Raw genomic sequence first — 17,172 nt, forward strand, 5'->3', positions numbered from 1 at the left:
CTATTAATTATCCATTGCTGAATTACCATTACCTAAAAACTCAGAGGCATTAGACAACAAACATCACCTCCCACAGTTTGAAGAGTCAAGTGGTTGTAGATCAGGTCTCTGGTGAGGTTTCAGTTAAGATGTTGGCTGGGACTGCAGTTATCTGGAGGTCTGACAAGGGCTGGAGGATCTGCTTCCAAGATAACACACTCACAAGGTTGTTGGTGGAGGCCTCAGTTCTTGGCTGTCTCGTGGCAGAAATGTTCATGTCCTTGCCATGTAGACTTCTCCACAGAGTTTCTTTTTCTTTCTTTCCTTCTCTGCCTCTCTTCCTATTTCTTATTTTCTTCCTTCTTTCCTTTTTTCCTTCCTTTCCTTCTTTTGGTACTGGGGATTTAACCCAAGAGCATCCTGCCATTCAGCTACATCCCCAGCTCTTTTAATTTTTTTTTGAGAGGGCCTCACTAAATTGCTGAGGCTGAACTTGAACTTGCAATCCTCCTGCCTCAGCCTCCCAAGTTGTTGAGATTTCATGTGTGTGCCACTGTGCCTGGATCCACAGAATTTCTTGAGTGTCCTCATGACATGGCAGCTGAGTTCTTCCTCGTGAGAGAGAGAGAAAGAGAGGGGAGGTAGGGAGAAGGAAAACAATGTTTTAAAGACCTAGCCTTGGAAGTGACTTCCATCACTTTTGCCATATTCAGACCAACCCTGATAGAATTTTAGAGGAGACTATCTATAAAACAATAAAAATAATATCTCTAATACTATGGATGTTATGTGGTAGGGATCCCTGGGGGCCATTTTGAAGACTGAATGCCCTCTGACTCTCGACTTATGTTCCTCCCATGTGCAAAATAGACTCAACCCCTTTCAAGATGCACCAAAGTCTGATCCCATTATAGAATCATTACAGAAGCCCAGCATTTCACTATTCAAGTCAGCTTCAGGTATGGCTAAGATTTCCCAGTGTATTTCATTAAGTGCAGCATCTCAAGTATAATTCCTCTCCTCCTAAAGACCTATAAATTAAAGGGGAGTCATCTGCCCTCCTCTCCCTAACATGCAATGGTGGAACAGATATAGGATGACTTTGATAGATATTCCTGGCCAAAAATGGAGAATTGGCTCAGGTTTTACCTCTCTGGGTCACAACTGCATCATTATCTAAACTCACTGAGGTTACCCACAAGTCACTGAGTGGCTTTTGGATGTCTTCCCAACTCTTCAATTACACTTTTAATCTGTAAGAAAATTACTGGGTTTGTGTCATAACTATGTTTATGATAAATTTTGTGACATTTTGATTTTTCTTAATTTAATTTGAAAGAGAAAATTTGAACTTTGCATTTGGGGCTTTCCTGACAGCCATGTTTGACTATAGTTAATGCCTTTATGATAGTTTTTAGAGTCTTACATTTTGCCCAAGATTAAATTTTTGGGAAAAACCCTTCATGCTTCTTTAAAACTTTACAAATTTATTCCAAATTATATAAGAAACGAGAGTCCTTTCCCCACCTTATCCCCATTCTCTAGAGCTAACCATTGCTAGTTTTTGATGAACACCCTTTCAGGTATTTATTTATACTTATTGTTCACAGTTTATGTTCAACATTGATAAAGTTTTTAATGTCTGAGGATATTTTGTCCATCCTACAATATTCATCTTATTTAATGCTCAGTTTATTAAACATCTCTAAGTAGAAGTTGGAAACCTAAACTTCAAAAAAAATATTTACACGTTGCAAACTTCATTGCATTGTGTCAAACAGTTTAAACTGCAATTGCAAATTTAATTGGATGATTCTTTTGAGTACACTTTAAACAGTACACAAAATAAACACTAATACAATAATTATAAGACTTACTACAACTGTTCTTAAATCTATTTTAAAACATCAACCCTATGGATTTAATTCATGACTTCATTGGTTTTTACTTGTTTTTGTTTTTCCCTAGGAATAAGGTTTCCTTCTTCCCTTCCCTTCACTTTCCTGATGGTTTCTTGGTATGTTTCCCTCGTTGGCCCTGAACTCCTAGGCTCAAATGATCCTCTTGCCTCAGCCTCCTGAGTAGCTGGAGACTCCAGGGGTATGCCTTTACACATGGCTTAGATACTTCCTTAAGGTTGCTAAAATATTTCTTTTATTGTTTTCTTCTTGATACTTAAATCTTGTTACTTGTTAGACCTATAATATCCTCAATCCTCAGATCTGCTAAAGCTATAAAATCACACTTCCTAACAGATTAATTCATGGTTGGAGTACTGAAGCTTGTTTCTCCCAAGGAACTGTCTTTTCCACCTACCTCAATAAACCTTTCAGTGTTTGTATCTTTCACAGAAGTCTTTGTTTCTGCAATCTGTCTTTTCCCTTGAAATGATGCACTCTTTTATTCACTAGGCCAGAGTTGTGGAACCCCTCATTCTCATTGTCCTGTTTTTTTTTTTAATATCTATGTGCTCTTTTTTAAGTATTTATTTTTTAGTTGTAGTTGGACACAATACCTTTATTTTATTTATTTTTATGTAGTGCTAAGGATTGAACCAAGGATCTCGAGTGCTCTACCGCTGAGCCACAATCCCAGCCCACATAATCCTATTTTATTATTAGTATTAAAAACATATCTGACCAGGCACAGTGGCACAGGTCTGTTATCCCAGTGATCCAGGTTGAGGCAGGAGGATCTCAATTTCAAGACCTGCCTCAGCAACTTAGTGAGGTTCTAAGCAACTTAGTGAGACCCTGTCTCAAAATAAAAAGGGCTGAGGATGTGGCTCAGCGGTAGAGCACCCTTGAGTTCAATCCCCAGTACCAGAAACAACAACAACAACAAGAAGAACAACAATAAAACATGCGTGCATTGCTAATGTATTCTCATGAATAAGGGGGCATCTATCTAATAGATTCTTCACCTGGGAGAGACGGATTGCATTTACCCATAAATTTCTCTTTAGGAAATTTGACTACCTGTCAACTCAGGACCCCCTTCTCCTTGGTCATGAAGTATAGGCACAAGCATTCGTTAACTGTTTGAACCTCCTTCCCATCTGGTTATCATGTGTAACCACATGTTCTGATCAGTCTTTCCTCTTTTGGGAACAGTTCCAATTTTTTCCATATCTATTTGGCTCACATACAATTATCTGTTTTTATATTTTTCTATTTTACTAATGGAAATAAACATACATTTCTTAATTACAATGGATTAACTTTGAAGAAACACACCATTTTTTTCATTAAAACCTGTAAAATGTCAAAAGTCCTAATTATTCACTCTTTTGCATTATGTTATTTTTTGGTAACAGTTTATAACAACTTTTTTCATTTGAATATTATGAATTCAGGTCTTTTATAAACTACAGCAGTCACTCTTTGGCACCTACCTCCCAATCATTAATCCAAACTTCTCACTTATTGGAGGAGCCCCAAATATGTTTGGGTGTCCATAATTGCTCAATTAAGTCAGGGCTAAGTTCTAACTATGTCAAGAGAATCACAGTGGTTCCATCTCCTTTGCCCATTTAATGGTTTCAGGCTTGACACTCAGTTTTGAGAAAAGAGATAAGGAGAATGTGATGTTTTCAGATTCAAAATGGAGTCATTTATGTCAAACCCTAACCAAAGAGAGTCAGGAAAAAGAGACTCTGGAACTGCAACTTTCTTGCTGAGGCCATTTTTAAAAAATGTCTGTCTAGTAGTAGCCTATTCAGTCTTGGACTGATACTACTTTTTTTAAAAATTAATTTTTGTAGCCTAGGATTATTATTTCAAAAAGCTTATGTAATCCTCCTCATTTGCCTTTAAAAACCTTTGTCTCCCACCCTCCTTCACTTTCTTTCTTTGTGGTAACTGAACACAGGGGCTATAGCCTCAGCACTTTTTATTTATTTTTTGAGACAGGGTCTTGCTAAATTGCCCAGTCTGGCCTCCAAATTGTGGTTCTCCTCCCTCAGCTTCCCGAGTCTCTGGGATTGCAGTCTTTGTCTTTCTATGCCCACCTGGCTATGAGTTGCTATGACTTGCATATCCAGGATTCAGGAACAGTCCCCTACTGTTCCTGAATCAACACTGTGTTTTGGAGAGCTGTTTTTTGTTTGTTTGTTTGTTTGTTGTGGCTCATTTTGGATTGATGGGAAACAGCTGGATGGTTTCTGAGAAAACTTTCTCGGCTCTTAAAAAGAAAGCACAAAATGGTCCCTCTTTTCCCACTAGATATTGTGTCTATATGGGATTATTGGAACGATAGCAGTTATTACATGGTGCCACCATAACATAATTAAAGAGGTAAACTATTGAGGAACTAACCGATGAAGAATGACAGAATGGAAAGATCAGGGTAAACCCAAAAGAAAGCCCCCTAAAATACCTTGGGTTGCTTGGTGATATTGTTGAACCAGTGACCCAAACAACCCTACAGCCAACCTACCTTATGAACTTCTTATTTCCTAATTTTTCCCAATTGTTTGAATCATTTTGAATTTTTATATTAGTTGCAATCAAAAGTATTCTGACACATGTATCTATTTTTTTTAAAATATTTATTTTTTAGTTGTAGTGGGACACAAAGGTATTGTATCTTTTTAAAATTTTTTTAATATTTATTTTTTAGTTGTAGTTGGACACAATACCTTTATTTATTTTTATGTGGTGCTGAGGATCGAACCCAGGGCCTTGAACATGCTAGGTGAGTGCTCTCCCACTGAGCTACAACCCCAGCCCCTGTACCTTTTTTTAAAATTTATTTTTCTGTGGTGCTGAGGATTGAACCCAGGGACTTACAAATGCTAGGCTAGTGTTCTATTGCTGAACCACAACCCCAGCCCCACATATCTATTTTAATGAACCCTATTTATTGTTTTGTTTTTGCTACTCAAAATATAACAATGTGCCTAGCGGGAGCCCTTATAATTGGACATTAAGACCTCTTAATACTGTCTGTGACTTTTTTGAGAGAATCCTTACCTTTTAACCACAGCAGTATGTTCTGGGCTTATTCTATGTTGTTTAGACCTGCCAAAAGACATGGGATCAGCTATCCTCCAACGGTCCAAGTTTCTTTTAGTGGAGAATAATATTGTAGAACAAAATCAGGGCTTTAAGAAGCTGATGTAGGTGGGCTGGGGTGGTGGCTCAGTGGTAGAGCATTTGCCTAGCATGTGTGAGGCACTGGGTTAGATTCTCAGCACCATATATAAATAAATGAATAAAATAAAGGTTCATCAATGTCTAAAAATATTTAAAAAAAAGAGAAGCTGATGTAGGTAAAAAAAAAAAAAGGACTATCATGTCTTTTTGGACCCTGTTAGTAGTGATAGAGTTGGAAAGGTTAATTTTCCTTATATAAATAGTTGCTACAAGTAAATAAGAAAAGACCAAAACCCAATAGAAAAATGAAATAGCCAGTTCACAAAAAGGAAACATAAATAGCTCCTATAATATGAAAAGATGCTCAACTGTAGCCATCATAAAAATGCAAATTAAATTAAAATGGGGGTGCAATTTTTACCTATCAATAGGAGTGCTTATTATCACACCATTGACATAGGCATTCTCATATCTTGACTACTGGTGGAAGAATAAATTTGTGCAACTTTCTATGGCAGGAAATTTATCAATTTCTGCCAAATTTACACTTGCTTTTGGCTTATAAATTCTATTTCTAGGATTTTGTATTACAGATATGGTTACACAAAAGAAATGATGTATGCACCAGATTTATTCCTTTCAACAACAACAAAAGTTACAAAAGATTGTTGATAACTTAAAGTCTACCAATAAGGGACTGACGGCAAAACTGTAGCTACCTTCACAAATAACAAGGAAGTTTTTAATGTTTTAATGCTAATATGAAATGATTTCCTGATTTACGTTGCACTATGGAAAAAACAAGGTGCAGAACAGTGTATAAAATGTGCTACCATGTGCAGGAAAAGAACAAAAATTATAGGTATACATTTGCTTGGGAATGTGCACAGAAGACACTAGCAACAGTGTGAACAGGGTGGATTGGAACTAGCAGAGAGGAAGGACCTAGTGAATATCACTTTGTACATTCTGAATTTCGAATCATGCGAATGTACTTTTGCCAAAAAGTAAATGAATCAGAAAATATGCGTTACCAACATATTTCCATCAACTTCTTTAGTGTTACTAGGTGTGCAGTATTCCATGGCATGGTGGCACCAGTTTATTTTAATATTTGTGTGTTATTTACATTGCCTAATAATTATTTGATTACCTTATGTCCCCAAAAGGAAGAATTTATTTGTAATTGATTTTTTCCAGCTCAGTGTGTTTCAGAAAATGCTCACTGACATCCTCAACCCCAGACAGTGTGCTAATGCCAGGGGAGACAAAATTGAATTGTGTGGAGAATGTGGTTCTTGCCTAAGAGGAGCTCACATTAGTGGGAGATTATAGATATATAAATTACCACTATGCATTATGAAGTGTGCAATAATAGGAATATGTACAAGAGGGAAAGTCATAGAGGGAAAGTTGATTTGCTCTGGCTCAGTGAGAGGGGTAGAATTGCCAGGGAAGACTTTGCTGAAAAACTGGAGTTTAATCAGAGTTTGGAGGGATACACAGAATGTTCTAGGAGTAGGTCCTTGGAGAGAAGAGCATGGGGCATTCTGAGGAACACATGGCCTCAGTCCAATATGGAGGACCAGGCAATGGGGAAGGAATGCTGTGGGATGAGGAGAAGGAGGGCAGATGGGGATAACATGGGTGTTGAATATCAAGAAGGTTCGTATCTGTAGGTAACAAGGAAGGCAGACGCTTTTAAGATCCAAAGTAATGAGCACAAAGAAAGCAAAGTGTACAAAAATTGATAGAATCCTTCAAATGCTGCGGAAGACCATGTCTCCTCGCCCACTACCTCTCCACTGCAACCTTAAGCGCGTCCTATGGCCTGGGAGAAGCAATTTGCAAGGAGTTCGTGTTTGTTTAGGTGGAGGAGGACTTCCCAGTCCTCCGGATTTGCCCCAAAGTCCGCCCTAGGCTCACTCTTCTCACTGGGTTTCCCCGGATTAGGTGTTGATTCCTTCTTGTAGGCTTTCTGCTCAAATCCTCTTCTGCTTCCTCCTCCCATCAACATAATGGCTTGTACGCCCTGCCCCCAATAGGGCCCCGCCTTTTGGGGACTGGGGCTGAGCTCTAGACTGATAGAACTGGGGGCCCCTGATCGTATTCTGGCGAGGTCGGCTGGAGACTTGCCACTGACGACCGACTTCCGAGAGGGCGGGGTCTCGGGCTCTGTTATTTAATGCTTCTACCCTTCTTGGTTCTCAGAACCCGTTAAGCGGCTTTGAGCAAGATGGGTGTCTATCGCGTCCGCGTGTCCACTGGTACCTCTCTCTACGCGGGCTCCGCTAACCAGGTGCAACTGTGGTTGGTCGGCCAGCACGGGGAGGCGGCGCTCTGCGTGCTGCTAAGGCCAGTCAGAGACCAGGTGCGCTGCAGGGAGTCGGGTGGGTGGGCTGCGCCCTTGGCCTGAGATGTCAAGTCCCGGTGACGAGGCGCGTCCCAGCCCGCCTTGAGCGTGTGAGCCTACGGCTCCAGGGGGTCTGCCGCGTGCAGCGCCCTAGAGGGTTTCTTAGAGGGTTTCAATACCTGTCCTCGCTCCTGGCTTCCTTGGAATTGACTTGGCTCCCCCGCACCCCTCATTCCACAGAGTTCTATTGTCACCAAACACTGCGGTCACCGAAGCAGCCTTCTGTCCTGTTTTCCTGTTTTTAAAAGCTGCTCTCTCAAATTTTCTCTACTGGTGCTAGATCTCTGATCTTGGGGACTTGGGATGGGGGAAGGGTGGGAGAAAGGAGGCAAGACCTGTGAACTGTCAATTTCCCGACATTTACTCGGTGTTCTTGCCGTTTCTGTTACTTTTTTTCACCTGCTGACTCCCAAATTCCCATCATCCATCCATCTGTCTCCCAGCCTTTCAGATCCGGACGCTTGCCCCAAGGATGTTTCAGTGGAATGTGTAGAAAGGAGATGTCCCTCTTTCCCACTATTAACCCTCCCGTCTTTTGTCTCTTGGGCATCTCCACCATCGCTGTTCTGATAACCGCCTCACCCTGATCACCAGTATCCCCTTGACCTTGTGTTACCTTCACCTTCTTAGCTGGCTTCCCCGCCTCTGTTTCTAACCCTTCTGAAGCCAGTCAATTTCTGCCCCCAGTATATTCCCGACCTTAAAACAAAATTCCCCTGCTGAAAACATTTAATGGCTCCCGCTTGCTTTCAGGACCAAATCTAAAACATTGGCTTAACTTTTAAGACTCACCATCGGATCTTGCGCGTCTGGCGCTCTGTGCTCCAGTTCCACGGAGCTGGTGCCTTTCTCCGCCTGCTGTCTCCGTGGACTCTAGCTGGAACGCCTTTTCCTTTCCTTTGCTTCGCTCTCACTCCTAGCTGCCTAAGCCCTCTCCACCTCCAGGCTTCCGCTTGGATAGAATGTCTTCTGGGAAACCTGCCTCCAGTAGGGGCGGGGTGCCTGGCCGCCCTCAGCCTTGGCTGGGGTCTCACCACTGTAACTGCTGGATCGAGCTCCTCTGCCAGTGTGCTCTCCAGCCTGCAGCGCAGGGTTCCCAGTGCCTGATCCTTGCCAGCGCTTGACCCAATCGATGAAATAGGGAGGAAATTAGTAAGGAAAGAGAGCACCTTTCCATCTCCCGTCCTTTACCTTCTCACTGTGGGTTGAGTTATTTAGCATCTCGGAATAGGGTCTTGGGGGCCCCTGCTCAATGTGGACTCCCTTTATCTCGCTCCCCTTTCCCTGAAGTCTGGGGAAAGCAGTCCAGGGAAAGCAAGACCCAGCCCAAGTACACCATCCTGTGGGTCCCACTGATTCTGAACCTCTCAGCATGGATGCTGAATTGTCGCCTACAGGAACAGGAGTTCAAGGTGGAAGTCTCAGAGTACTTGGGGTCCCTGCTGTTTGTGAAAGTGCGCAAAAGGCACCTCATTAAGGATGACAACTGGTTCTGCAACTGGATCTCTGTGCAGGGCCCTGGAGGTGGAGGGCCTGAGTGTACAGGTTCCCTTGTTACCGTGGGTGCAGGGCAACCACATCTTGAGCCTTGCTGAGGGCACTGGTAAGCACCAGGGACAAGTGTGTGAGAAGGCACAAGAGAGGCTGTAGGTCTGTGTGTGTGTGTGTGTGTGTGTGCGTGCACGTGCGCGCACGCGCTTGTGCGCACAGATGTGGAAGCTAGAACCTGGAGGGCAGGAGTTGTTTGGGAATTGTCAAAACAGAAGGCTACTGACACAGGTGTCAAGGAGACAGGAGAGGGACATGAAGCTGTAGGGGCCAGCTAGAAGGACCAAGAAGATAGGGATAGGGTCAGGCCCTCAGTGAAGTCATACCATGCCCTCCTTTACTTTCAGGCTGCACAGTTGTTGAAGACTCTCAAGGACTTTTCAAGAAGCACAGGGAAGAGGAACTGGAAGAGAGAAGGAAGTTGTACAAGTTAGTCAGTCCCCTGTAGGGCATGATGTAACATGTGGGGCATGTTGCATTAGAAAAGAGGAAACCTAACTTGCTGGCTGCTAACTGATTCCTGGTCCTGGGGCCATACATGGCTACGATGGTGCCTGGCAATCAGCCGTGGGTTGTGACAAAAAATCGGACCGCCTCAAGGATAGGCTCAGAACCCTTCTGCCCTGGTGGACAGCTCGTGTCACCCGTTATCATATACCCTGTAGGATGGGTATACACCTGAACTCTCCCCACCCTGCTGACCTTTATCCTGATTGGCTCCTGTACATTATATTAGCTGTGTGTGTTTTCTCAATAAACCAGCTCCTGCTTTGATTGGTCTCCCTGATGCATCTATCTGATTGTCCTCCGGCGAGGGACCCTCTCCTTTCTTGGCTTGTCCAGTCGGGGCGAGCTCTCCCCATCTCTCCCACAGGTCGTAGGTTGGGAGGGAATGAGGGCTAAAAACCCCAACAGTCGCCCATCCCCTGACTCATGATGAGTGGTTTTTCTCTCTAGAATACCAATGCCTGATTTTATTTCTGCCCCCGCAGGTGGGGTAACTGGAAGGCTGGCTTAGTCTTGAATGTGGCTGGGACTAGTTTATCTGACCTCCCCGAAGATGAGCAATTTCTGGAAAACAAGAGAGTTGACTTTGAAGCTTCACTGGCTGTAGGGTGAGACCAAGGGGGTCCTGGTGAGAATCTTGATCTAGTGGAGGCCAATAGGCCTATGTACTGCACTGGACTGACCAGTCCAAGATAGGTGCCTGTGGCTGTAGTGTTTTCGTCTACGAATAAGTGTCTGTTTGCCCTATTCTTCCCTGAAGGCTGGCTGACCTGGCTGTCAAAAGATCTGTGAATATTCTGAGTAACTGGAATGATGTGGATGACTATAACCGGATTTTTTGGTGTGGCTACAGCAAGCTGGCTGGTTAGTCCCACCTACCCCAGTACTTCTCCCTGGACCTTTTATCACCTAGATCCCACCCAGTCTGGGTTAATGAAAGAATCAGGGTTGGGAGACCAGAGGTTTAGATCCCCTTATAAGCTGGGGTCAAATGAGGATGGTTTGGTGGGGGTCAGGAGGACCAGGAGCTCAGGTCTCATAGCATGCTCTACTGCCATTCCCCAGAGCGAGTGCGGCAGTCCTGGAAGGAGGATGCCTTCTTTGGGTATCAGTTTCTCAATGGTGCCAACCCCATGCTGCTGAGGCGCTCCATTCAGCTTCCTGAACGTCTAGTGTTTCCTCCAGGGATGGAGGAACTGCAGGCTCAGTTGCAGAAGGAGCTCAAGGTATGAACCCTAAGGAGATGGAACAGTGAAATGGGAGTGGTGTTAGCATCAACTGTGCTGCAGTAGGGTTCACCATGGGCCTGGCTTATGGCTGATTGGCAAGAAGGACTCTTACAGAAATCCTGAGCAATCCTGAGAAGTACAGCTCCCCTTGGCTTTTCTTCCCACATGAGAGTGGTGCAATTGTGAAGGGTGGGGTGTATGAGGTGGGATGGTTGATAGACTGAGTCAAAATGAGGACATGGGACTGAGCCTTGGTGCTATGGATTCAAGGAGTGTGCAGAACAATTAGGGCCAGAGGATTGTTAATCTGGGACAATTGATAGAGAAAATTCATAGGATTACAGGGTCAGGCAGACTTAGATTTGAATCCTGGCTCTTCTATTTGTAAGCTGTGTGAACTCAGACAAAACACCCAACTTCTCTGATTATCTATTTCATTTTCTGTAAAACTGGGAATGATTCAAGTAGAATATATACGAATTTCATGAGATAATATGCGCATAATCCACTACTGGTACAAAGTAGGTGATGAAGACAAGTCAGTTTCCTTCTCTTTCTTCTCCATTTGGGGAACCAGGGTGGGAAGAAGACACCTTATGCTGAGAGAAGCCCTTGCCCTCTCCCCCACCCAGGAAGGCACCTTGTTTGAAGCTGATGTTTGCCTACTTGATGGGATCAAGGCCAATGTCATCTGTAATCACCAACAGCACCTGGCTGCCCCTCTGGTCATGCTGAAGCTGCAGCCTGATGGGCAACTCTTACCCATGGCCATTCAGGTGAGAGGACTTGGGATTTCTGCTCCTTGTTGGTTGGCCGTCTCAAATCAGCCCCTCATTTAAGTTCACTGAGGACCCACTCTCTGAGATACTGGAGGAGTCATTAAAGGAAGCAATGGATGAAGTCTTTGATTTTAAAGGTTTTGCAGCCTCATTGGAAATATAGACAATACTAAAGTCAGAGACAGTCTGAAAGGAATCCCTGCAAGAGGGCCAGGACTTAGACAAATGGGAGGAGAGGAAGGACCTTTCCCCAGGGGCAAGATGTGTTGGGCAGAGAGGCCGAGGTAGAGAAGTCAGGAGATTCTCTGTGATTGGAGTGGGCGAATAATATGAGGTGAGAGGATAAAACCTAAGCCAAGCTAAGGAGTAGGGATAAGGGAAGCTGGGGATGGCTGTTGTGAAAGATGTTGTGGGCACACTGGAGGGGAAGTTGTGTTTAGTGCCAGGTTTGGGGTCTCAGGCTATAGCTCTGGGAGGTGAAGGACTCCCCTGGGGATAGAGACGGAGAGGAAAGATGGATAGGAGTGCAGAGGGAGATTCAACTGGATTCCAAAAGAGAGGAAAAGGGGGTGTCAGTCCATACCAGTAAAGAAGAAAAAAATGCCTGGGTAGGGTTTTGACTTGTCAATTTTGAGGCAATGGGGAAACATTCAAATTGTCTAGCAGGCAGCTGAGAACTGGAGACTCAGTCCTCTGTGCAGAGGTGATATAGGAAGATCAGAGAGAGGCTGAGGTTTCTGAACAAGACTGTGGGATGAAGGGTTTGGTTCCTGTCCACATTGTGGGAACTGAAAGGGGAAGTGGAGGCTGGAGAAGGCTCGGTTTCTGCTGAAGGCTGAGCGCATTGAGGCTTGTCCAACATCAGTGCACTGCTCTGAATGGATAAGAGAAGGGTGGTGGGGGGAGAAATGGTAGCTGGAGTGGGAAGATGGAGAAAGACAGGCAAATGTGGAGGAGGAAGGGACAGGTAACATGAAGAGAGGGGAAATGGTTGGGCACCTGACACTCAGCCCCTCTTCCAACTTTTCCTTGTCTTTGCTTCAGCTCCAACTGCCAAAGATCGGATCTATTCCGCCACCCCTTTTCCTGCCCACGGATCCGCCAGTGGTCTGGCTCTTGGCCAAATGCTGGGTCTGTAGCTCTGAATTCCAGCTTCATGAGCTGCAGTCTCATCTTCTGAGAGGACACTTGATGGCTGAGGTCTTTGCTGTGGCCACCATGAGGTGCCTTCCATCAGTACATCCTGTCTTCAAGGTAATACCTTATTCCCAACTCGACTCTCTTGCCTGCTTCTCTTTCCACCTCACTGCACATTCTCACCTCTGACATCTCAGTGCTTTGTGAGAACCAGCAATGGAAAATAAGAGAGCTAGGGAGTGGGAGAGGGCCTGTCCTGCATTTTCAATTGCTTTTGTCACCTCCCCAAGGGGTCGAACATGTTTCCTGGGGAGAGGAGTAAAAAATATTACTGTTTTTTTTTAAATCTATAAAGCACAGATATTCATACGTGCAGGCTAATGACTAAAGATTCCATCCATAGGGGACCATGCAAATAACATAAAAGACTTTCACTTAAAAGATTTGAAAAGTTCTAAAATAGTAACATAGGCCAGTTAAAGGGGCTCAAGCCAGCAATTAGGGTAACACATTCACTCATTCAAAATGGTTATTGGGTGCAAGAATCATTCTAGATGCCAGTGGTAACATCTGGATCAGACAATGTCCTGATCTTTTGGGATTTTCATCTCCAATGAGGGCAGACTATAAAGATTGTGTTGCAATATAGGGGTTGTGACAAGTACGACAGAGGGAATCAGAACAGGGTGGTGTGATGGTGAGTTTAGATTGGATGTCAGGAAAGGTTCCCTCAAGGAGGTGACATAAAGGGTGAGAAAACAAGAAGCCAGCCAATGAAATGGTCAAGGGCCCTCGGTGTTCCAGGCTAGTGGGACAGCCTGTGCAGGGACCCTGACATAGAAAGATCTTGACTTGTCTGAAGAACAGAAAGAAGGGGAGTGTGGTGGACAAGGGGAGAGGGAATCAGAAGGTTCTGGAGGCAGGTGTAGGTCTCACCAGACCTTCTCGAAGGGGACTGTTATTCCCCTCAAGGGTGTGTGTGACAATCAGTGTGTGTGTGTGTGTGTGTGTGTGTGTGTGTGTGTGTGTGTGTGAAAAATATTATCTTCATGTATAAAGCATAGATATTATAGCACAGAAACAGGTACACAGTCTGTTTGTAGCATTGACATTTCTTGGATGAATGTGAGATTAGGAAAAAAATGTCTCAAAAATATTCTTATGGGGGTTTTAATAAAACATTTTGAAGAGTATTCACCTAGACTTATGAAAAAGAATATGAGAAGAAAAGGAAAGTGATTTCTTTCAGTTATCAAAAAGCACTAAGCCAGTGGTTTGTGGAAGGAATTAGGCAGTGCAGATTAGTAGCAAACTCTTGGTGTTGAGGGGCCACTGAGCCCCAGGTCTGTGCTTTTCCTGAAGACCTGTTCTTTCCTCCCCTTTCCACGCTGGTTTCTGCAGGGTCCTGCTACAGATCTCTTTTGACTTTGCCCTTGCCTGCTTTTCTTCTTTTAGCTTATAGTTCCTCACCTGCGATACACCATGGAAATTAACCTTCGGGCCAGGAATGGGCTGGTCTCAGACTGTGGAATTTTTGACCAGGTATGGGGAAAGAAGTGGGGATTCGGATTCTGGGTTCACTCTCCTTGCTGGCTCTAGCTTCAGACAGCTTGACTTGCCTGTCTCTCCTCAATCCTCAGGTGGTGAGCGTAGGTGGGGGAGGCCATCTGGATCTGCTGAGGCGTGCTGGAGGTCTTCTGACCTATAGCTCATTATGTCCCCCTGACGACTTAGCTGACCGGGGGCTCCTGGAAGTCAAGTCTTCCTACTATGCTCAAGATGCACTGCGGCTCTGGGAAATCATCCGTCGGAAAGGCAAGCAGGGAGGCAGGGCAGGTGGGATGAGGGTGAGGGTGGAGAAGAAGGCTGGGAGAACAGGAGGGCTGTGTCTTGGTTGGGGAGCTGCATGCCCTGAACTGGCCATGTGAACAAGGAGCTGAGAGCTTCAGCTCTTCTTGCCCTGACCTCTTGTCTGGCAGGTATGTGGAAGGAATTATGGATCTGTACTATAAGACAGATGTGGCTGTGAGAGATGACCCTGAGCTGCAGAACTGGTGTCGAGAGATCACTGAAATTGGGCTGCTAGGGGCCCAGGACTGAGGTAATCAGAGTTCCTGTCCTCAGAACTAAGACAAAAGTTATAAGAGACCTCTCCAGAATCCTCTCTTCTTATGTAGAATCTTCCAGAAGCATTTCCAACCCATATAAAATCCAAAAGCCTCCTAGACACAGTAGGGGTAGTGCTAAAAAATGTTTATCAACTGGCTCTCCAGAAAAAAGAGCCCTGCCTGGTAGCATTTGCCCATTTCTGTGACATAAATATCCCCACTGTGGCTACCAGCATGCTGAACAGTTGAGAAGTTGACATCTTTGTGAGCCAGCCCCAGCACCTGACTGATTGGGATCCTCCCAGCAGAGGTCCTCCATCCCCTGCCCCGCACCAGCTCTCAGGTCAATTTCCACAGGTCACTGAGAGTTGCTGGCATCCCTCTTTACTACCCTTTTCTCCTCTCTTTGCCTTATCTCTCTCAGTTCTGCTCCTATGCCTGACCCCACAACTTTAACTCTCCCCACTTCTTGTAGGGTTTCCCACCTCTCTCCAGTCTCGGGCCCAGGCTTGCCACTTTGTCACCATGTGCATCTTCACCTGCACTGGGCAGCACTCTTCCATTCACCTGGGCCAGGTACTTAACCTTGACTGTTAACCTGGGCAACCTGGAATTTGTGGCCTTCAGTGGGGGGAGGGAGCTGAATACAGGTGAGCCAAAGGGTTTTCATGCTTAGCAGGCCTTGATTCTAGATTCCTGCTCCTATTTAGTTGGATTGGTTCTCTTGGATCCCTAATGCACCCTGCACCATGAGGCTGCCCCCACCAACTACCAAGGATGCCACTATGGAGACAGTGATGGCCACACTGCCCACTGTTAATCAGGCTACTCTCCAGATGTCCATCATTTGGCAACTTGGCAGACGCCAGCCCATTATGGTGAGAACCAGATGCCCTGAGGGCCTGGGGAAGGAGGCAAAGGGGGAGGTGTGGTGCCCTGAACGGGGCTCATAGGTTCTAAGCTGTGTTTTCCTCTCCATCCCAGGTGCCTCTAGGCCAGCATGAGGAGGAGTATTTTTCAACTCCTGGGCCCAAGGCTGTGCTGAAGAGGTTCAGGGAGGAGCTGGCTGTCCTGGACAAGGAAATCGAGGTCCGGAATGAAAACCTAAACATACCCTATGAGTACCTTTGACCCAGCCTGGTGGAAAATAGTGTGGCCATATGAGTGTCCCAAGCTTTTGGTTGTTTTAGCTCTCCTCCGCCCAAACCACAGCCACCCTTCCCAAGTGTAACCTTTCCCTTGTCTCTGCCCCTTGGAACACATTTCATTTTAGATGCGTCATCTAGGTGCCTCTATTCTTTCCTCTTTTCCTCCCTCCCTCTCTTCTTTGCTTACCATTCAGATCTCCTCTAGGGCCAATAATAGCCACCTTTTACAAACTATTTCAAGAATATGATAGAGTGATAGCATATATTGCACGGCACCTTTTATGAATTGAATTTGATTTTGAACCTAAATTTTAATAACAGCAAAAGATGTTTTACACTAGTGATAGAAAAGAGCTTACACCCAGCTATTTTAAATAAAGTATTGCCAAAAGAATATAAAGCATCAAAAATGTTTTTTTCTTTTTCTTTTTTTTTTTACTGGATAGGATTTAGCATGTGTCCTGAAGCCAGACACATACTATAATGCAAACCATTAACACAGAGATTCTAAAAAAAAAAAAATGTCGACACTCAGGATTTTCATTTTATGACTCACTTAGAAAATGATAAGTGAAGGTAAGCTGGTCAAATTTAAGAAGATGCTCTGGAGAAGTTTAGTCTCAGGTTTCAGCCTGAGGGATTCATCTCTCTAACCTATTTGCAGTTCATCAGTTGGAAAGTTCAAAATTAACATACTTCACAGGAAGAATACTAAAAATCTATTGATTGTCTTAGTGAGTACAACAAGGATTCAAGGAAATTCAACTCTGTATGTGGGTAAAATTAGGAAAAACAAACTTGGGAGTTTTGTTTCTTCATATAATAATAATCTGTAACCATCCATTTAAAAGCAGAAACTAATAGTATACATGAACCAAAAACATTTCCTTTACAATATAAGCAAAGTTGCTTCTTGCCCTGATTCTATTTGATTTTACAGAAGTAATAGATGATAGTTGGTCTGATTTTTTTTTTTTTTTTTTGGTACCGAGATTGAACCCAGGGACATTTCACCACTGAGCTACATATCCAGCCCTTTTTATTTTGTATTCTGAGACAAGGTCTTGTTAAGATGCCAAGGCTGGCTTTGAACTTGAGATCTTCCTGCCTCAGCCTCCTGAGCTGATGGGATTACAGGTGGGCACCACCATGCCCAGTTTGGCCTGATTCTTAAGACAGAATTAGAAAAAAATTAGTTGAGAGGTCAGGGGTGGAGAATTTAATGCTA

The 17,172-nt window shown here is 44.2% G+C and overlaps 1 pseudogene across 1 annotated transcript; it reads left to right on the top strand.

The window, feature by feature from the left end:
• The first annotated feature begins 7,311 nt into the window (after positions 1-7,311).
• Positions 7,312-16,200, top strand: LOC308636925 (polyunsaturated fatty acid lipoxygenase ALOX15-like; annotated as a pseudogene). The gene is made up of 14 exons: positions 7,312-7,446; positions 8,886-9,091; positions 9,384-9,465; positions 10,029-10,151; positions 10,304-10,407; positions 10,609-10,769; positions 11,405-11,548; positions 12,596-12,805; positions 14,144-14,230; positions 14,329-14,498; positions 14,668-14,789; positions 15,272-15,372; positions 15,507-15,674; positions 15,781-16,200. The product of its transcript is annotated as a polyunsaturated fatty acid lipoxygenase ALOX15-like (transcript).
• The last annotated feature ends 972 nt before the right edge of the window (positions 16,201-17,172 follow it).

The sequence above is a fragment of the Spermophilus citellus genome, assembly GCF_964194105.1.
Source record: "Spermophilus citellus genome assembly, chromosome: 17".
Taxonomy (NCBI): domain Eukaryota; kingdom Metazoa; phylum Chordata; class Mammalia; order Rodentia; family Sciuridae; genus Spermophilus; species Spermophilus citellus.